The sequence below is a fragment of the Antechinus flavipes genome, chromosome 2, assembly GCF_016432865.1.
Source record: "Antechinus flavipes isolate AdamAnt ecotype Samford, QLD, Australia chromosome 2, AdamAnt_v2, whole genome shotgun sequence".
Taxonomy (NCBI): Eukaryota; Metazoa; Chordata; class Mammalia; order Dasyuromorphia; family Dasyuridae; genus Antechinus; species Antechinus flavipes.
The window spans coordinates 439,414,797-439,437,780 of NC_067399.1; positions in this window are offsets into that span (position 1 = coordinate 439,414,797).

Here is a 22,984-nt window from a genome sequence, read left to right on the forward strand (position 1 = left end):
TCGGCAGAGATTTAAGGATCATCCCTTTGAACCTGTAGATTGAAGCCGTTGAAGAGTGTACCCCTCGGGGTTTATTCAATTAATTAATAAACGGAATGGGGATTCGGGTCCTCTCATCACTGGCTTTTCAGCTCCAGCTAGGTTCCAAGGATGGTCGCTCTAAGAAAACCACCCCTCCTCTACCCTGATGAACCTCTGTTATGTATTACAAAGTCCCTATCCTCTTGGAGCTCACAATCTAATGGTGAGACAACTTGTAAACAATTATGCACAGATAAGATATATATAATGAAATGGAGATAATGTCAAGGGAAAGGGCACTAGCAATTAGGGATACTCAGAAACTATTCTTGCAGAAAGTCAGATTTTAGATGAGACTTAAAGGAAACCAGGGAATCCAAAATTCAGAAGAGGAGAGAAAGCATTCCATGCATGGGATACAATGAAAATGTTCAATCAGAAGACAAGAGTTTTCTTCTGAGAGGAACAGCAAGTGTCACTGGCTTATAAACTAAATGAAAAGGAAACGTATAAAAAGATTGGGAAAATTGGAAGAGATCAAAAAGTTATGAAGGGCTTTAAAAACAGAAGAGGTGATTTTATGTTTTATCCTGAGGGAAATAGAGAGCCAATGGAATTGATAGGAAAAGAAAGTGAAGTGGTTAAATCTGAACTTTAGGAAGATCACTTTGATACCTGATGCAGGATGGACTGGAGTAAATAGAGACAAAGCAGAGAGACGTATTAAAAGACTATTGCAAAAATCCAAGCATGAGGTGATATAGGCCTGCACTAAATTGGTGGTAGTTGTCAGAGGAAGGAATGGGACATATACCTGAGTTATTTCAAAGATACAATCAATAGGACTTGGCAACAACTTAGCCAGAGGAGTTGATTTGAATTGGTGTTGTCCTCCACCATTCTGAAAAATAGGAAAGATAAGAAGGAAAGGTTTGAGAGAAAGGATAATGAGTTCGGGTCTAGAGTTCAGAGTTTAATATGTCTACAAAACATCCAGTTTGAGAATTCCAGTACATGGTTGGATATGTTAGACTGGAGATCAGGAGAGAGATTAATGCTGGATTTGAGATCATCAACAGAGAGATGATCATTGAAACCACGGGGGCTGATTCACTAAGTGAAATAGAATGGAAGGAGAAGAAAAGAAGGCCAAGCCAGAACTTTGTGGGATACTCCACAGTTAATAGGAATGATGTGAATTAAAATCCAGCAAAGAAGACTGAGAAGGAGCAGTCAGACATATATGAAGAGAATCAAAGCAAAGTAGTATCATAAAAACCTAGGGGAAAAAAAGTATGATTGATAGTGTCAGAAGCTCTAGAAAGGTCTAGAAGAATGAAGATTACAAAAAAGGCCATTAGATTTGACAATTAAGAAATCATCAGTCACTTTGAAGAGAATGGTTTCAGCTGAATATTTGGATCCGAAGCCAGATTGCAGTATTAAAAAGATAGTAAAAAGAAAGTGGAAACCACTATTGTAAACAGCTTTCTCAGGGAGATTAGCCATGAAAATGAAGAGAGATATAGGATAAGAACTAGTGGAGATGGTTAGATCAGAATGAGGATATTTTGAGGATGAGGGAGAAATGGGCAAGTTTGTAAGCAGCAGCAAAGTGGCTAGAAGGAAAAAGTTGAGAGAATAGAGATTATGAGGTAATCTGTTGGATAAAATAGTTTTAAGATGGGATCATTTGTGCATGCAAGTAGAGTGTGTCTTGGCAAGGAGAAAAGTCACTTCTTTATATTAGAGAGGGGAAAAGGAAGAGACTGTGGCAGAAAGTATCTGGGTAAAATAAAGAAATAGGGAGAAAAGACATCTCATTGGAGAATGGCTTCATTTTTTTCCCATAAACGATGAAACAATGTTTTCAAGCTAAAAAGGTGGGAGGAAGAAGTGGAAAGTTTTGGGGAGGTATGAAAAAATTTGGAAAAGAGAAAAAAAGACTTGCTGTGAGGGTGGGACAGTGAATTGATTAGAAAGGTGTACAGGAATTTTTAAGATAAATTACCCGAGGGGAACAGTTGAGGTTATGTAACATAAATCTGTAGTGGACTCAATCAGCATGGTTTTGTGATTTTGCCAGCTTTGTGTATCAGTGGGAAGACAGTAGCAGATGGTAGAAGCAATCTAAAATTATAACTTGGCAATTAAAAATCAGTGACAGTACATAGGGGCAAAGGATTCAAGAGAAGAGGACCATGTTGAATTGAATTGGTTCACCAAGGAATCAAGTTCAGAGAAAGAAAAAATAGTATAGCTGGTGCAGGGGGTGATAGCCAGGGAAAGAACTATAATATATAAGTATTGGAAATCATGGTGAAGATGAACAGAGTTAAGAGTTGAAAGACAGAGGGAAAGGTGAAATTGTGCAAATTGTAATCAGATAAAGAAATATTAGATTTCACAAACATGAAAATGAAACAATTCTGGGTGTGCACGACTGTAACCATGTATAGCTGAGGTGAAGGTGGGGAAGTAGGTTATGGGAAATGAGTAAATTGGCAAATTAGGAAGTTAGAATGTTTGGTATAGTATCAATATGTTGAAAACCTACCTATTATGAGAGCATGAGTTGGGGAGAGAAAAAGGTCTGTCATTCCCCAGTTGATAATTGGTCAAAGGATTTGAACAGACAATTTTTAGATGAAGAAATTAAAGTCATTTCTAGTCATATAAAAATGCTCTAAATGATTATTGATTAGAGAAAAGAAAATTAAGACAACTCTATGGTACCACTTCATACCTCTCATATTGTCTAAAATGTCAGGAAAAAATAATGATAAATGTTGGAGGGGATGTGAGAAAACTGGGACACTAATGCATTGCTGGAAGACTTGTGAAATGATCCAGCTATTCTAAGGAGTAATTCAGAACTATGTCCAAAGGACTATAACATTATGCATACTCTTTGATTAGCTAGCAGTCTCACTGTTCGATCTGTATCCCAAAGAGATCATAAAAGCAGGAAAGAAATCCACATATACAAAAATGTTTGTAAGCAACTCTTTTTATAGTGGCAAGGAAATGGAAATTGAGTGAATGCCCACCAATTGGGGAATGGGTAAATATGTTATGGTATATGAATATAATAGAATATTATTATTTTATAAGAAATGATGAGCAAACTGATTTCTGGAAAGACTTACATCAACTGATGTGAAGTGAATGAAGTGAGCAGAACCAATGTTGTATACAGTAACAAAAAGATTATCTAATGGTCAACTGTGATAGACTTGGCTCTTCTCAACAAGTAATTCAAGGCAATTCCAATTCAGAGAGAAAACTGAATGAAGGTTTTGCAGTGGTGAATATTGAAAACTATTTTTGCATGTATTTTCACCTTTTTATTGTTTATTTACTTTTTCTTTATAGTTTTTCCCCTTGGTCTGATTTTTCTTGCACAATATGACAAATCTGGAACTATTTTGAAAAAAATGTGTACATATATAACATATCAGATTGCTTGCTGTCTTCAGAAAGGGAGAGATAAAGGAAGGAGGGAGAAAAATTTGAAAAACAAAATCTTACAAAAATAAATGTTGAAGAAAGTCCTGTGAGTCAGGCACTGAATTTACTGTCAAAGAAAGAAGAATTTTCTAGAGATCAGAAGATAACGAGAAGAATTTTGATTGGGTGATAAATATTGATTAAATAAAGAAATTGAAATGAAAGGAAGACAGATTTGAATATGGTAACAGAGGTAGAGATTGCAAGTAACGATGGGAACAAAAACTATTCTGACTCCCCCACTATGACTAGTGATTCAGGGGATATGAGAGAAAGTACAACCAAGTTCTGAAAAGGAAAACTAGCTGTGCCATCAGTAGGGAGCTATTTCAAAGAGAAACTAGAAAATGAGAAGAATGAGAAAAGAAAAGATGAAAGCAAATCTTTTACTTATGGAGCAAGCATTCCATAGAGCATACATAGTAGAGGGGACAAGGAGATCTTAAGTGGTACACTGGAGTTTGGGAAGATAAAAGAGATTGGTCAGGAACAAGTGAGTAGGTAGAAGGGAGTAGGAAATGGGGTGTGTAAATTATATCAAGTACAAGAGCAATAAATCAAAAAGTGTTTGTTTAGCCTTTATTATGTGTCATGTACCATGCTAGGCAATAGAGAGCGCAAAGAATGAAATGATCCCTACCCATAAACTTATAGTTTATTAGGGCAACAAGTACATATCTAATTATATAGAATTAATGTAAAAGGAATACATACAAATATATACAAATCAGTTAAATACATATTTATTTGACATGGAAAGAACTAATCAAGAAAGGCCTCATGTAGAAAATGGTTCTTGAGCTACATCTTATATATTTTTTTAATATAACTTTTTATTGATAGAACTCATGCCAGGGTAATTTTTTACAACATTATCCCTTGCATTCACTTCTGTTCCGATTTTTCCCCTTCCTCTCTCCACCCCCTCCCCCAGATGGCAAGCAATCCTTTACATGATGAATAGGTTACAGTATATCCTGGATACAATATACATGTGCAGAACTGAACAGTTTTCTTGTTGCACAAGGAATATTGAATTCAGAAGGTATAAATAATCCGGGAAGAAAAACAAAAATGCAAGCAGTTTATATTCATCTCCCAGTGTTCTTTCTTTGGGTGTAGCTGCTTCTGCCCATCTTTGATCAATTGAAACTGAATTTTGAGCTACATCTTAAAGAAAGACATTGTGTGAGGTAAGGGTTAGGAGGAAATGCATTCTATTCATGTGGAATGGCCAGTACAAAAATATAGATGGAATAAAGATGAAAATAATGTACATGGGGAACAGAATGAAGGCTATTGAATTGTATCCAGTAAGACTGGAAAGACAGTTTGTGGGTAGTGTAGGCTTTAAAAGTTAGATGGAGGCAGCTAAGTGATGCAGTGGATAGAGCACCAGCCCTGAAGTCAGGAGGACCCAAGTTCAAATCTGTCCTTAGACCCTTAACACTTCCTAGCTGTGTGATCCTGAGCAAGTCACTTAACTCCGATTGCCTCAGCAAAACAAAAAGAAAAAAACCTCAACTTTGTATATTCTTTGACCTTGCAGTTTCTCTATTGAGTCTATATCCCAAAAAGATCATAAAAAAGGGAAAAGGACCCACATGAGCAAAAATGTTTGTAGCAGTCCTTTTTGTAGTGGCAAGGAATTAAAAATTGAATAGGTGCCCATCAATTGAGGAATGGTTGAATAAGTTATGCTATCTGAAGGTAACAGAATATTATTGTTCTATAAGAAATAATGAGCAGGCTAATTTCAAAAAAAATCTGGAAAAACTTACATGAACTGATGCTAAGTGAAGTGAATAGAACCAAGAGAACATTGTACATAGTATCAAGATTATGTGATGATTAACTGTAATAGAATTAGCTCTTTTTTAACAATGAGGTGATTCAAGGTAATTCCAATAGACTTGTGATGGAAAATGCCATCCACATCCAGAGAGAGAACTATGGAGACTAAATATGGATAGTATTTTCACATTTTTGTTGTTTGTTTACAAGTATTTTTTTAACTTTCTCATTTTTTCCCCTTTTGATCTGATTTTTCTTGTGCAGCATGATGAATATGGAATATATTTAGAAGAAGTTGCATATGTTTAATCTATATCATATTGCTTGCTGTCTTGAGGGGAAGTTGAGGGGAGAGAGGAAGAAGAATTTGGAACACAAGGTTTGCTGTGGTGAATATTGAAAACTATTTTTGCATGTATTTGGGAAAATAAAATACTATTTAAAAAAAGACAGAAGCTCTGGGAAGCAAATGGGCATAGATAGATGAAAAGATAGATGTGTATATACATATTAAAAACAATATATATACATATATACATATAAGACAGTTATATATGATATATACATATTATATGTGTTATGTGTGGTATATATTATACATTTGTGTATAATTTGTATAGAAATTATATTTAAACTCACAGGAGCCTGTGAAATTACCAAGAGAATATAGAGTGAAAAAGTAACTTAGGACAAAACTTTAGGGAACACCCACAGTTAGGGAGCATAATGTAGATGATAAGCCAGCAAAGGAGGCTGAGAAGGAGTGGTCAGACAGATAGAAAGAAAATCAAGAGAGACCAGTGTCATAAAAATGCAGAGCAGAGAAAGTATCCAGGGGTAGAGAATGGTTGAATGTCAAATGTAGTAGATAGATTGAGAAGCACTGGAGCTGAAAAAAGATCATCAGTCTTGGTAATTAAAAGATCATTAGTCACTTTGAAGAAAAGACTGTTCCAGTTGAGTAGTGAAGTTAAAATCCAGCTCAAAAAAGTTAAAGAGTGAATGGGGAAGAAAGGAAAGGTATGGGACAATATAAATAGTTTTTTTTCAAGGAGTTAAACTGAGGACAGACTTAGGTAGATATAGCTTGAGGGTGTGGTGAGATCTAGTGAAGATTTAAGGATGGGAGAGACTTGAGCAAATTTGAAAGCAACTGGAAAAAAAAAAACAAAAAATAGATTGAGAGAGGCTTAAGATTCAAGAGGCATAAAGGATGATTATGGATGATATCTCTGAGAGAAGAGTAGGAGGGATGAGATCAAGTGTATGTGCAAAGGGATTGGCCTTGGCTAGAAGAAAATCCATATAAGGGGAAAGGAGGAAAAAATGAGAGATGGTGAGGATTTTAGAGATGAAAAGAATGGAAGAAAAGTATATCCAGAGCAAATAGCTTCATTTTCTTGGTAAAGTAAGAGAAAGGGACATGAAAGAATTGAGAAGGGAAGAGAAGTTTTCATATAGTTTTAATGGGAGTGAGACAGGGAATCAATTAGGGAGAAATAAAAGTACTGTCTTGCCATAGTGAGGGCCAAGTTGAGGTTGGATAACATGAATTTTTAATGTAATGTAATTTATCACTTTTGTTAGGATTTTCCCAGCTGTATTCAGCAGCAGAAGAAAGGCCAATGATGGACATAAGCCATGCTTGAGGATTAGAATCAGAAAGTTCTGAACTCAAATTTAACTTCAGAAACGAGCTCTGTAATGATAGGCAAGATACTTAACTCTGTTGGCTTCAGGTCCTTCATCTGGAGAAAGAAATTGGAAACCACTCTGGTATCTTTGTCAAGAAAACCTCAAATGGGATCATGAGGAGTCAGGCAAGATTGAAATAAATGGGGCCCCATGCAATAGTGGGCTTCTCTGGGGCTCATTCTGAACTTGTATTGAGCTAAAACCTTCCTTGCTACCATTTTTCCCTATTGTTTGTTTCTACACCTATGCTTTGGGACCAGACAGAACAGTTCTTATATCACATGACAGCTCTTCAAGTACTTGAAGATAGCCATCATCTTCTACACCATCCTTGGATTCTTAAATTGATTCTTAGATGATATTGTCACCAGGCTATTATTGCCGTGTATGCAACAATGTGAATCTAATGTGATTGTTTCATATATTTTACATACTTAACAGAAGGGCTATTTAATCTGTGTAAGGAGTTCTAGGTAGAGATTTATATCTTCTCTGCCATGTATGGTCCTGAGTTCCCTAGACACTGAGAAATTAAGTGACAAAGTAGATATGTGTTAAAGGCATGACAAAGCCTTCCTAATGCAGAGATCAATTCTCTCTCTCATGTAAGCTCTTGGTTCCCACATTGTACACAATGGTGCTCTGGGGCACCATAACAGACTCATAGGGGCACCGGTAGATATTTTGTCAAGGAAAACACAGCAAAACTCAACATCTGTCAGAATCTATTTGCACTAATAGCTGTTTTTAGATGTTTCAGTCATGTCCAATTTTTTGTTGGTTTTCTTGGCAGAGATACTAGAATGATTTGCCATTTTCTTCTCTAGATAAGGATCTAAGATAAACAGGGTTAAGTGACTTGCCCAGGAGTTACACAACTAGTAAGTATCTGTACTGGATTGAACACAGGTCCTCCTGACTCCAGGAATAGTACTTTATCAACCACCTACCTGCCTATAACTCATTTTAGTTCAGTTCCAGCAATTAAACTACAAGCTATCTTTAGTTTGTTGAAGTTCTTGAATGTTTGAGCTGTTTTTATTTACTTGTACTTTCAACTACTCCAATAAAGTTAATTGCTGGTCATTTCTTACAGAACAATAATATTCCATAATATTCATATACCACAATTTATTCAACCATTCTCCAATTGATGGGCATCCACTCAGTTTCCAGTTTCTGGCCACTTCAAAGAGGGCTGTCACAAACATTCTTGCACATACAGGTCCCTTTCCCTTAAAAGCAATTAACTCTTAAAAATAAGTGTGAAACAAAAAATAAGGGTGATAGTGTCCAATCTGATTCCAAAGTTTGAGAAGTTATACACATATCCATTAACACCTGTTTCACATTTAGCCTGGAGAAGACTCAGAAGGGAAAATGATAGCTGTCTTCAGCTGACTGAAAGAATTAGATTTTTTTTCTTTTTTTTTTTTATTATTATAACTTTTTATTGACAGAGCCCATGCCTGGGTAATTTTTTACAACATTATCCCTTGCACTCACTTCTGTTCCAACTTTTCCCCTCCCTCTCTTCACCCCCTCCCTGAGACGGCAAGCAGTCCTATACAAGTTAAATATGTCACAGTGTATCCTAGATACAATACATGTGTGCAGAACCGAAGTTCTCTTGTTGCACAGGAAGAATTGGATTCAGAAGGTAAAAATAACCTGGGAAGAAAAACAAAAATGGAAGCAGTTTACATTCATTTCCCAGTGTTCTTTCTTTGAGTGTAGCTGCTTCTGTCCATCCTTGAAAAATTGAAACTGAGTTAGATCTCTTTGTCGAAGAAATCCACTTCCATCAGAATACATCTTCATACAATATCATTGTTGAGGTATATAATCATCTCCTGGTTCTGCTCATTTCACTTAGCATCAGTTCATGTAAGTCTTGCCAATCTTCTCTGTATTCATCCTGTTGGTCATTTCTTACAGAACAATAATATTCCATAACAATCATATACCACAATTTACTCAACCATTCTCCAGTTGATGGGCAAGGAATTAGATTTGTTCTGCTCTGGAGATATGTGTTAAAGGCATGACAAAGTTGCAAAAAGGAAAATAGAAGCTTAATAACAAGAAAAAAACTTAGTAATAATTAGAGCTATTTAAAAGTGGAATGGATAGTGTTCTGGCATGACTTAGGTCAGTCCCTTTGCTAGTCGTTTATATTTAATACTAAAACAAAATGAGATGCATATATACCATTCAACAATTAAAAGAAGGGGATTTATTTAGCCCCAGAAAGAATATTAATTAATGTTGATTTAGCTGAGCAAAAGCTCTCTTGCTTCTGAGTTGCCCATTGTGGTCAGCCAGTCAAGCATCAGACATTGCTTGGAGCTCCCGGTAGCTATTTGACTAGATATCCAAAAAGTGATATCAATAGCCTGGGCCATTACACTTCTAAGCCAATCAAATCTTGAGAATGACACTACTATTAGTATTATTACTCAATCTTTTTAGCTCAGTGGGCCTTGGAAAACTTGTGTCTCAGGAACCCAGGGTTACATTTTTTTCCTAGTAAATTTATTTATTTTTAATACATATTGCTTTATGAATCATATTGGGAAAGAAAAATCAGAGCAAAAGGGAAAAACCATGGGAGAAATGTAAAAAAACAAAAAACAAAAAAAAACCAACAGAAAAAAGAAGTGAACATAGCATGAGTTGATTTACATTCATTCTCCTTAGTTCTTTTTCTGGGTACAGATGGCATTTGCTGTCCAAAGTTTATTGGATTTACTTTGGATCACTGAACCACTGAGAAGAACCAAGTCTTTCATAGTTAATCATCGCACATTCTTGCTATTATTATGTACAGTGTATTGCTGGTTCTGCTTGTTTTGCTCAACATCAGTTCGTGTAAATACAGGCCTTTCTAAAATCAACTTGTTCATCATTTTTATAGAACAGTAATATTCCATTATCTTAATGTACCACAACTTGTTCAGCCATTCCCCAATTGATGGGCATCTACTCATTTTCCAATTCTTTGCTACCACAAAAAGAGCTGCTACAAACATTTTTGCACATGGGAGTCCTTTTCCTTCCTTTATTATTTCCTTGGGATACTGACCCAGGATCACTTTTACTAAATCTGAAGACATTTATTCATTCATTTCTTCAATTTGTTGTTCAGTTGTTTTCAGTTATATCCAACTCTTTATGACCCGATTAAGCTTAATAAGCTTAGAGGTAGTTGAATATTTATATAGGACATTGATTGTATCTTTCTAAGGAGGGTGTAGACATGCCCCTTGGCATCTTCTCCAGGAAGGATTTCACTGATAGTATTTGCTCCAGAGATGAATGGGTTGGTTTCTACTATCACTGTACCTGGCTCTCACTGGATCACTCAGAGACATAATGTTCAAATAAACAATTCATTTAGTAAAATGATACTAAAACAGACCCTCATAAATGTCCCTAGGTATTAAAAAGTAGATAAAAAGCTATAAGGAAGCTCATTAGATGTTTCAAAAGCTCCCTCCCAAACTCCTAAAAATCCTTTTTATATTCTCCCAGCCAAAGGACCTCTAGTTGGGTCACAGATCAATTTTCCCGGGGGCAAAATTAACCCTGATGTGTACCACAGCTTTCTTAATCACAACAATTCAAGCTCCTGTTACATAGGAGCTTGTGGGGTTATATCTCCTCACTTCCATTAGTGGCCTGGTCCATAATGCCAGGATAGAATATTTTGGAAAGAGCTGCTCCTTTGTTTTGGTTTATATGTGATATGGCACAGACTGCCTAACAAAGAGGGACCCTTGTATGTGCCAAAATTTTTGTGGCAGCCCTGTTTGTAGTGGCTAGAAGCTGGAAAATGAATGGATGCCCATCAATTGGAGAATGGTTGAGTAAATTGTGGTATATGAACGTTATGGAATATTATTGTTCTGTAAGGAATGACCAGCAGGAAGAATACAGAGAGGACTGGTGAGACTTACATGAACTGATGCTAAGTGAAATGAGCAGAACCCAGAGATCATTATATACCTCAACAATGATACTGTTTGAGAATGTATTCTGATGGAAGTGGATCTCTTCGATAAAGAGAGCTAATTCAGTTTTAATTGATCAAGGATGGACAGAAGCAGCTACACTCCAAGAAAGAACACTGGGAAATGAATATAAACTGCTTGCATTTTTGTTTTTCTTCCCAGGCTATTTATACCTCCTAAATTCAATTCTCCCTGTGCAATAAGAAAACTGTTCGGTTCTACACACATATATTGTATCCAGGATATACTGTAACCTATTCAACATGTAAAGGACTGCTTGCCATCTGGGGGAGGGGGTGGAGGGAGGGAGGGGAAAAATCAGAACAGAAGTGAATGCAAGGGATAATGCTGTAAAAAATTACCCTGGCATGTGTTCTGTCAATAAAAAGTTATTAAAAACAAAAAATAAAGAGGGACCTTGCATCCTACCTTTTCTTACCTAGTGGTTGGGAGGAACCTCCTTTGATTGGCTACATAGTCAGAACTTTCTGAGGCTTTAAAATGGTCACATTGAGACAGCCTCTCTCTTTCCTATTTGCTTTTTCCTGCTGTTTCCAGAGGGTGAAAATCATCTACCATTCCCTTTCATCTGCCATTCCTCCATAGTTAGGCACTATAAAGTGAATTGGGAGGGGGTACCTTGCCTTTTATCACTGCTCAAAGAAATAGATCTGTGATTCAAGCCATGATTGGAGCAAGGATTGCAACCAGTCATCCTACAAGAAAAGTCTGCAAAGAATTGAAGAATTAAAATGCAAGTTATGTAAAATCCCAACTAAAACCTGAATGTATCTTATGTATTCATTCAATAGCTAGCTTGTACACAACTTTGTCTGTAAGTTACAGAGAAATTGCAGACCTGCATCAATAGAGGGAGCTTTCCCATCTGTGAGTTGTCTTTATCAATGAAATGACAAATCCAGCTCATATATGATTTTCTATCATATTATAGCATAATAACATAGTGTAGCATATTATAATATCATATTAAAAATCTAAACTATTCAGTTTATTTTTCTTTGTCATTTCCTGGCCAAGGCTACCACAGGTCATTTCCTCAACCCTATCCCAATGAAGGAAGCATGTAACCTTGGCCTTGGGGTTTGTCAGGGGCCTGAGGCTGCCGGAAAGATGGGGCCATAAGGACTTTACTTCACTCACTGGCAGGGCCCCTAGGGCTCCTCCACTTCCTTCCTTCCTGTCCGGCACAGACATGTAAACACATCTGGGACTTGTGAAAAGCCATGGCAAAATCGCAAACTTAGCCCAGTTGTTGCCACTTCTAACTCAGACTTGCCTGACAAGCCCCCATTTTAGTCCAACAGAAATGACATTTCCCTCCTCAGAATTCCAAAATAAACCTCGATACCTTGGACATTTATGAGTTTTAATCTACTTTGTATTTATATATGTCTCTTCATATGCTGCCTCCCTCCCCTGTAAGATTTGTTACTTTGCAGGGGCAGTATCCAGGACTTCATTATTTATTTCCATCAGTTCTAACAACTACTACAAACACTCATCAGGATCACTAGGCTTTGCATACCACCTGAAATGGTGGTTCAATTCAGTTTAGTAAATATTAGAATATGTGCAAGGCCTATACACAGTGTTAAGGATGCAAAAATGAAAGAAGACACAGTCTTTACCCAAAGGAGTTTATAGTCTAAAGGTATCTGGAGGTAGGAACGTGATCAGGTAATACTAAAGCCAGAAGATCTAGATTCAAATCCCAAATTTAACATTTAATAGCTTGGTGACATTAGACTTAACTTTCCTCATTCTCCTCATCTATAAAACGAAGGGATAGAATTAGTTGGCCCCTGAATTCTCTTCAAACTCTAGATCTATGATATTATGGAATAGAGGCTCAGGAAATAGTTTTGGACATCAGATTTCATATTTTAAAATGTATATTTATGTTCCTCATATTAATTTTGGACCTGGGTAGCAAGGATTAAGCCACAGTTTAATGCCTCCATCCAAATATGGGCTTGGAAGTGTGGGAAGCAGTCTAGGTTGTTGTAGACTGAGTACAGTCCAGTAGCCATGAAGACTTTAGCTAGTCTTTTAGGGAGACTATCTTGCCTGCACCAGAGGAAAAAATCCAATAAGATTATTGGATTAGTGATTGAAGTCAAGTACGAATGGTAGACAACTTACTAGATGATTAATATGATGACATGCTATCTTAACGTAAACCTAAGGAAAGCAGAACTCAAAAATCCCAGGTACAAGATAGGGGGTTACAAATGTCTTATTTTAAAGTTAACTTAAGGTATTCTAATCATTATAATTACATTCACATGGCCTTATCCTCAACAGCTTAGGTCAGGCAATGGCTAAAAGAAATTAATTCTCTTTTGCCCTTTAAAGGCTAAATAAGTTATAGCATATGAATTTTATGGAATACTATTGTGATGTAAGAAATAATGGAGATGGGTTTCAGAAAAAACCTGAGAAGATTTGTATGAACTGATGCAAAGTGAAGGGAGTAGAGCCAAGAGAACAATTTATATAGGAATAGCAATATTGTGAAGATAATCATCTTTGAAAGACTTAACTCTGATCAACATAATAACCAATCACAATTCTATAGGACTCATAATGAAGCATGCTATCCATCTCCAGCTAGAGAGCTGAGAGATTCAGAGAAGAGACTGAAGTGTATTTTCTTCTCTTTCTTTTTCTTGCTTTTGTTTAGGGGTGGAAGGAAGAAACATGGTTAATGTACTTTAATATATTTAACATGTATGGAACTACCTGCAGTCTAGGGGAGGGGATGGAGGGAAGGAGGAGAAAAGTTAGAACAGAAGCTTTTGCAAGGATCAATGTTGAAAAATTACCCATGCATATGTTTTGTCGATAAAAAGCTATAATTAAAAAAAAGAAAGAAACATGGTTAATGTGTAAAATTGTTTTGCATGACTATACATATTTGTAATGGGTTTTGTTTGGTGGAGAAAGGGGAAGGAAAGAAGAGAATTTAGAACTGAAAATAAGATGTAAAGAAATTAATGTGCCTCCAATTATTTGTCTTTCTTTGTATAAAATTACTTAGTATTTGTATTTATAGACCTTAAGTATGTCTTTGTAGATCACAGCATCTCAAAAGTAATTTACAGTTTACAAAACACTTTACTTACAAATGTTCTGAAGCAGATTGTAAAAATATCATCTTACAAATGAAAAAAATAGGGGTTGAGAAACATTAAATGAGTTTTCCTATGTCACATAACTAATATGTGTCAGAGCCAGTACTCAATGTTGAGTCTTCTATTCCCAGCCCTCTTGAAGAACTATTTTTCTTGAACCTTCCCCTTTTTCTTTCAGACCTAGTCCCAATTAGTTAGTTTATCCTGACAAACATCTTCAAAATTGGGGGCAAGAGACTACTCCTGGACCCAGGCACTTAAATGCGAGAAATCGAAGCAGCTATCCAATCTTTGAAAACTGTATGAATGAAAGAAGCCTTAGTCCCTAGAGATGGAAGTATCCAATACCATTCTCCAATGATCTCTTACCAACTTGAACTATAGTTTTCCAGGGTCTTCCTGGGTCACTTCCTAACAGGAATAAGTATCCTGATTCCCATTCCTCTGGAAGCTGGGCAGGGTAAGTGCTAGACAAACTTGTGCATTCACTGAAGATTTCTAAATTTAAAGTCCTAATTTCCAGCTTTGTTATACTGTTTGCCCTGGCTCCTATTGCCCACTTCTTCTCTCTCTCCATACATATCCTCTCAGTCCCTCCTATAAAATAGGAGAGTTGTAAGGGACCTCAGATTGTTGTTATTCATTTTTTTTCAGTCATGTCTGATTCTTCATGACCCCCTATACCATACTGTCCATGGGATTTTCTTGGCAAAGATACTGAAGTGGGTATTTCCTTCTCCAGTAAATTAAGGCAAACAGAAGCTGTGTGACTACCCAGGGTAACACAGCTAGTAATTGTCTGTGGACAGATTTGAACTCAAGGCTTCCAGATTACAGGCCCAGCACTCTTGGTAGGTTGTTGGTTGGTTGGTTGGTTAGTTATTGTTCTTCATTCTCAGAGGATCAAAATGACATCGCTATGTTGAGCTCAAGGTCAGCCCAATATAAGCTTGGAAAGCTCTGCCACAGGACAGATATAAATAATATGTATGACCTTTTGGAGATATTTCTAAATTTGTGCATCTCACATTTCTTTTGAGTTACTGCAATTCTGCCCATAGATCACAGCACCATCTTTGATGGGAGCAGGCCATGCTGGATGGTCCCTTGTCACACAATCGATTTCAGAGTTCTTCAGAGAGATTTTGAGAATGTCCTTGTAACAATACTGGGAAGGCCCAATGTTCTGTCTATCCATTGAGCCATCTAGCTACCTCTAGGAGACTTCAGAAGTCTAATCCAACTCCCAGTCAAGAAGTTCCTTCCAGAAGTATTTATGCAACTTCTGCTCAGATACCTCCAACAACAACAATAGCAGCTAGCATTTATAAAGCACTTTAGTATTTGCTAAGCACTTTTTACATATATTATCTCATTTGATCCTCACAACAATCCTGAGGGGAGGTACCTCAAAGGAGGATTGAATTTTAGAGTTAAATTGTTTGTCCCAAATCACACAGTTACTTCCCTTTTGAGGAAGGATTAGAATTCAGGCCTTCCTGATTCTTGAGTCAACATTCTATCCAGTGCACTATCTATCAGCAACAAAGAATCCTAAACTTCCCCATCACTCACTTATAGGATCATAGGACTTAAGAATTGGAATTTACCATTTTTATCATTTAATCCAATTCTTTGATCTTAGAGCTGGGGAAACTGTACCAGAAAGCAGAAGGTATTTGTTCAAGGTCACACAGGAATCCAAAACCAAATTTTCTGATACCAATGTTCTTTCTCACTCTATCTTGTTGCTATCCTGTTTCTCTCTTTGCAGGCTCATAGCTGCTGTCCATAGCATGTCTCTCCCACTCCCACCTCACCTCAACATTACCCCTCAACTCTATTTCCAAAGTTTTCTTAAATTCTTCCTCCTTCATGAAGTTCTCCCTGATTGACCCCTTTGATCTCAAGCAAAATTCCCCTCAGATAAAAACCCTTAGCAAAGCCACTTTCTGAGGGCAGAGGCCCAGCCAGATTGTCAATATTTACTTATGAATTTCTGAGTCTGTCTGTTGTTATTGCATCACCTTCCCTCTTTTCTCCCAACCCCCTTTTATTCCAATGCTCCATGAATCATGCTCTCATTCTGGTCTTATCTCCCAAATGTTTCTGACAGGACCTTGTTTTCTCTAACTGCAGTGAGCTTCATAAAAGCTCCTAATAAGATGAAAAAGAAACATCTGAGTCGTGTCATTTAATAGATCATAGAACATCAAGCTGGTAGGGATCATAGAACATAGAACAAATAATGTCATCATTAGAAGGAACTTTAGTGCCTAGAACATAGACCTTCCAAGCTGAAAAGCAGTAAAGGCTGTAGAATACAGAACTGTTAGGGATCTCAGATGCCATCTAATCAGGAGTCCTTGATCTCTTTTGTAATATAGGCCCCTTTGGCAGTCTGTGAAGGTGATAGACATCTTCTTAGCATCATTTTTTAATAAACTAAATGAATTTATGTAGTGAAAATAAAGATGTGATTTTTATTTTCCTGTTCAAATTCAAGGAGCCCAGAAACCTATCTCATAAGGGTCTTGTGAACCTAGATTAATAATCCCTAAGCTAATCAAACCCCATCATATTACAGGCCCAGAGAAGATTACCTTCTATAAAGTTAAACCAAAGAATCAGGGTATGACCTATCCCAGACTAATATTCCAGCTTTCTGACTCCTAGAACAAGGATCTCTTCACTACAGGACTGATTTTGGCATCAGGAGATTGAAAAAAGAAAAAGGAAAAGGAAGGAGATGGGGATGGGGGAAAAGTCAGAACTGTAGGTCTAGTTGTAGTGTCTCATTTTACAGGTGAGAAAACTGAGAAGTAAAACAGATAACAGATACTGAGACAAGAACATGTCAGAAAAAGTGAGAAGATGAAAAGGGAGGCAGATGGTCATAAAAGAAGAGGCAAGGTAGGCCCTAGACCTGGGAAATAGCCTTTTGGCACAATTAAGATCTGATTGTATAAGCACTATCCAATATCCACTTTCCTTCTCTTGGTTCCCCTTCTCCTTTCTGTTCCTCTTGCTTAAATCAAACCCAACTCAGTACCAATCTCCACAAGGCAATATTTTTTTGACTATTACTGTACATCCCTAACTTAGTTCCTTGGGGCCTTGAATCAACTTCCAAAGTTTCTGTCATGCCATTCTATTCCAGGTCCTAGTGAGGGGATCAAGCAGACTGAGTCTCACTCTTCAGATAGGAGCAGGGAATGCTGCTTAATAGCTCCTGTCTTTCCTAACACCTCCAACCTCAGGATCAAATTTCCAGTTTTTCTTAGGGAGTTACATAAAACACTGGATTAGAAGGAAGTTTAGAGATCATCTACTCTAATCCTTTGATTTTTTTTTTCCAGATGAAAAAATAGTCCTATGATGTAAGGTGACAAACTAAAATCACACAGGTGGTAAAAATTGAAATTTTGATTCAAATCCAGGTCGTGTAACTTCAAACCCATTGCTCCTTCCATAAACCACATTTCCTTTCTTTCTATGTCTCAGTCTCTGTCTCTTTGTCTGTCTCTATCTCTTTCTCTGTTTCTGTCTCGCCATCTCTCTCCCTCTGCCTCTGTCTTTGTCTCTTTCTCTGTCTTGTCCATTTCTGTCTCTGTCTCTCTTTCTCTCTCTCTCATAAACATCTCTTTCCTTTTCTTAGTTCTGTGACCAAACCTAGCAATATCACATCTTTTTATCTTTGAACTGCTCTAGTATCTCAAACCCTGGACATGGAACCTTAAAAAGGGAAATTAAGGATAAGGTAGACTGATCCTCGGACAAAACTGTATTTACCACCTGCATGAATCTTAAGTGTCCTGACCCCAAGCTCATTCTCAATCAGTAAACATTAAATATAAGGACATGTCATGTGCCAAGCACTATATTGGATACTAGGGATAACAATACAAAGAATGAAACACTCTTTGCCTTTAGAGAACATATATTTGTAGTCTGTTATAAGATTCTGGGGCTATTTCCTAGATCTCCACTCTCACTGATAGTTCAGTTCCCTCAGAGAAAGGGATAGATAGTTGCTTCTTTAGAGTTCTAGGGATATTCTTTGTTTAAATTTTTTTTATTTTTATTTTTTATAAGTTCTTTTTTTGATTCACTTTTTTATTATAGCTTTTTATTTACAAGATATATACATGGGTAATTTTTCAGCATTGACAGTTGCAAATCCTTGTGTTCCAACTTTTCCCCTTCTTCCCCCACCCCTTTCCCCAGATGGCAGGTTGACCAATACATGGTAAATATGTTAAAGTATAAATTAAATACAATATATGTAAACATGTCCAAACAGTTATTTTGTGTATAAAAAGAATCGGATTTTGAAATATTGTACAATTAGCCTGTGAAGGAAATCAAAAATGCAGGCAGACAAAAATAGAGGGATTGGGAATTCTATGTAGTGGTTCATAGTCATCTCCCAGAGTTCTTTCCCTGAGTGTAGCTGGTTCAATTCATTACTGCTCTATTGGAACTGATCTGGTTCATCTCATCGTTGAAGAAGGCCATGTCTAGGGATATTCTTAAGGGATAATGGGGCACTTCTTTTAAAGCTATTGTCTTGAGCCCCCATTCTAGTGTCTTTTTTCCTCAACATGATTTGTTAGTTGTAGAGGTAACAATCATTGACTCAGTGATTAGCATCCTAATATCATTTAACCAAATATCAATTCACTTTTATTGAAGAAATGCATCAAGAATAGCAAGGTCATATTGTCTCCCATACTACTTCAGTCTTTGGGAAGAGTGAATTCAGATTAAAAGCTATAAAGTTTTTAAAAAATTTATCAAAGTTTTGTCATATCAAATTTGCTTTCTGAATGCTGCATAGCCACTGCATGAATTGCTTCTTTCCTTAAAGAAACCAGTATCTCTGAATAAATCAGTACTGGACTGGACTGGACTGAATCAAGAAGGTAGCTTGGAAGCTCCATTGCCTACTAACCTTGGATGCTTTGTAAACTTCCCTTCTTCAACTCATAGTGAACTCTCTCCCAACCAGGAGATTTAAGTAAAGATCTCCTCCTCCTCATCTCTTCAGTCCAAGGCATCAAGACAGGAAAGAGAACAAGGTTCAATCATTCAGCCTTTTGTATTCACATTCTGTTCCAGCCCAGAGGCCAACTGAAAAGTCTTTCTTCGCCATGAGGACTAGCAACAGTTACACTTGTGTATGCTCTGATGTTCACATGAGGGATTGCATCAGGCTAAACATTTGTACAAGCTCATAAGGGCATTGCTCTTACTGATCAATTTCCACATTATACATGATAACTGGGGAAAAATGCATTTTTATGTACATATATACATATATATATAACAAAGTATATATTATCTTAATATAGTTTTAAGCTGTATTAGCAGCTTTAGTTGCTTAGAAATGCATTAAGACTTTTGGGAGAAGTCAAAAAGAATACAAAAGAAATATTGATATTCTAGTTTTTAATGTGATAAACATGGATATAATCCATGTAAACAAAAGCATTTTGGGGAGAACCTCAATAATTTTAAGCATATAAAGAAGTCTTGAGATCAAAAAGTTGGAAAATCAATGCTTTTACAACTCTATGAGGAAGGCAAAGGCATTATCCACTATTATTCCAAATGAGAAAACTCAGACTAAGAGAGGTTAAATAATTTGCCATGGTCACAAGGGCATATGAGTCAATTTTTAAACTCAGATTCAGGTCTAAAACTTGCCCTTACTCTAAGATGCTTTTACTTAAAATAGTTCCGTGAAATCTGTAGTGCAAGTAATTATTCTCATTTTACAGATGGAGAAACTGAGGCTCGGGCAGATGAACTGACCATCAGAATTACACAGCTAGTAGGTGTTAAGAGTTTGGACTTTTACTCGGGTCTTCTGACTCTAAGGCTGCCTTCTACCTTTACACATTTAGGATATGTGAGAAAATGTATAGTGAGTATTTTCATAAGAGAAAGGGAAACATTCGCATCACATCCACAGCCAGAGGAAAAGACTCTAAGTTCCCCTCCTAGTGGGAGTCTACGTTATCTTCAATCAGGATTTGTGGTCATGGCTAATAGGATTCTTCCCTCAAAGACAGTGCCACTAAATCTGGGCTGGGATGTAGAAGGGGCCAGATCCATTTCCTACTCAAGTATCTGGGGACAGAGGAGGAGGAGGAAAATAAGGTGGTGACCTTTCAAGTTCTATGTAGCTCTAAATCTGTAATCCTAGCGGACATGAGTTTGTGACTCCTAGGAGGAGTCTCCAGTGCCTGAAAATCACTCCATTATTACCTCTCAGGATCCTTACCTTCTTTCAAAGTTTGACTCAGTTGCTAACTCTCCTGTGAGACCTTCTTTGATTCTGAGTGCTCCAGTTCCCCACCCCCACACATACAAACACACCACTGTTTCTAATGTCTTTTCCTCCTCGAATTATATTGTATCATATTTCTATATATATCTCTTGTATCCAAGTAAAATAGTTTTTTGAGGTAATTTTAATCTAGGTATCCCCAGTCTAGCACAGGGGGTATTTTGTAATTTTAATTGATGCTTAATGTTTGTTGTAAACTAAGATATGACCTATGGCCCTTAAAAGTTGCCATCGGAATTTTTTAGATCAGAGAGGTACCCAAAAGATAAAGCTTTTCCCTCCCCAGTAATGAGTGTGTTCTGGGATGCCATCCATCTGTTCCATAGGGACCTTCAAACCCCAAACTTTGACCAGGTCAGAGCTGTAGTCAAATCCTAGTCCTATGACCTGGATTGATTGGGGTCTTGGGACAAAGCCCAAGGCAGTGATCACATTTGCTCCTTCTGGGCTCCAAGCTAAACATTCTGACCCTTTGATTCCTCTAAGCCTAAATTCCTCCCTGTCAGGCAGCCAATCCAGAAACATTTATTGAGCATCTATTATGTCCTTCATTTAAGGTTCCACATCAGTTGAAAAATAACTAATAATTCCCTAGAAGTTGATTTTCTAGAAGAAGCATGAGTATGACTGGGTTTTAAAGCATTTTTGGGCTTAGAGAAGGACATTCTAAGCAGGGGGTAGTATGATCAAGGAAGGGGGCCTGTGTGGAAGATGAGATAACCTAAGATGGGGAATTATGGATAATAAATTGGAGGTGCTTAGAACTTGAATGCCAGGCTGAGTAAAAAGCACTGCTTTTGTAATATGAAGACCTAGATTCAAATTCCAGCTTCAAGTCAATTAACCTCTATAAAGCCTGAGTTTTCTCATTTGTAACATAAGGAGGCTGGACAAGATGATCTCTCAGGTCCCTTTCAGCTCTAAATCACATTATAATCCTGTGACTTTCTCTTCTGGACAATAGGAGCCATTGAAGCTTCCTGAGCAGAGGAGAGATGTGGTCAGAATCATAATTTGAACAGCACTTTTAGGTTTGCAAGAGGCATTACACATCTCATCTCATTTTATTTTATAACAATCTTGTGAGTAGATGTTATTAGGATTAGAAGTGACAGTCATGGTAAGTCATAGCTATTAAGGATCTGAGGTGGGAATCAAATCCAGGAGTCTGCTGATTCCAAATCCAGCATTCTTTCCGAAACACATTTGTTGTCTTTTGTAGAAGGTTTAGAAACCAAATATTGGTCAAGAGGTCAGGGTCAGGGTCAGGGTATAAGGATAGCTCTTTCCCTGCTTTGGGCCTAGTGCCTGGGCCAGACAGCAGGAAGATTGAGTCATCATTTTCTGCCATATTCAAGCATCCTGGGGCCTCACCCTTTTGGGTGAGCCAGTCACATGGAGCTTTTCTCTGTGTCCTGGAGCTAGGCTTGGTGTGGTCAGTGACAAAGTAATAAGGCATGTTTCTGGCCTAACCCCACTTCTAGTCCAAGGTTCCCTAGGATTCTCAAGTCCACAGCTTCCTGTTGTGCCATGGTGGGCAGACAAACATGGGCCCCAAAGAGACTCATGAGTCAATTCAGCTTCTGTGCACTGACTCCTTTTCTATCAGGGAGAAGGCTTAGACCCTTCTATTCCCTCCCCCAAATATCTCCTCATCCTCAAAAAGGGGCCTCAAGTGTAGGATCCTGGGAGTAGCAAAGGCTAGTTCTCCTCTAGCAAGTGAGGAACTGGAAGTATAAGGTTTTGCAGTTGTAGATTCCTGGAAAGAGTGGAAGTATGGGATTCAGAGTGAAAAAAGAGTTGAAAGATCAAGTCTTATCCTCTCATTGTGCAAATGGGGAAAATAAGACTCAGAGGAGAAAGAATTTGCTTAATATTACCAAGTTAATGGCTGACTTTGAAGGGGTGAAAAATCATAAAACTTAAAAGTGTCAGGAAACCTAAATCCTCTGAGTGATTTGAACTTCTAAGTGTCTTTTTCTGCTCTTCAGTTTGTTTCTCCATGACAAGAGAAATGGACTATGGTCTTCAAGATGCCTTTCCATCAATTATCAAGCACCCACTAGGTGCCAGACATTGTGCTAAGTGCTGACAATACAAAGATAAAAATGAAACAGTCTCTATAGTTACAGAGCTTGCCTTCTCTTCTGTCACCAGTTTTGAAGTGCTAGGTTTGAAGCCAGGTTTGTGGGGTTTAGAATTGGACTGCTAGGGAATGAATTCAAATTCCACAGACTTTAGCTTGAGGGACTCCCTTATTCTTAAAACTAAGGGCTCTCTCAAGGAATGGAGATTCCTTGTTTTTTCTTAATTAGGAACAGCGTCCAGACTTCTTATTTCCCCTGTAGCTACCTCCTCCATAAAGATCTTGGAGCCAGAAGCTTCTGAACTCTATTCTGAGAACTACCCAACTAGCCCTTGACCATTTTTTAAGTCCCTAT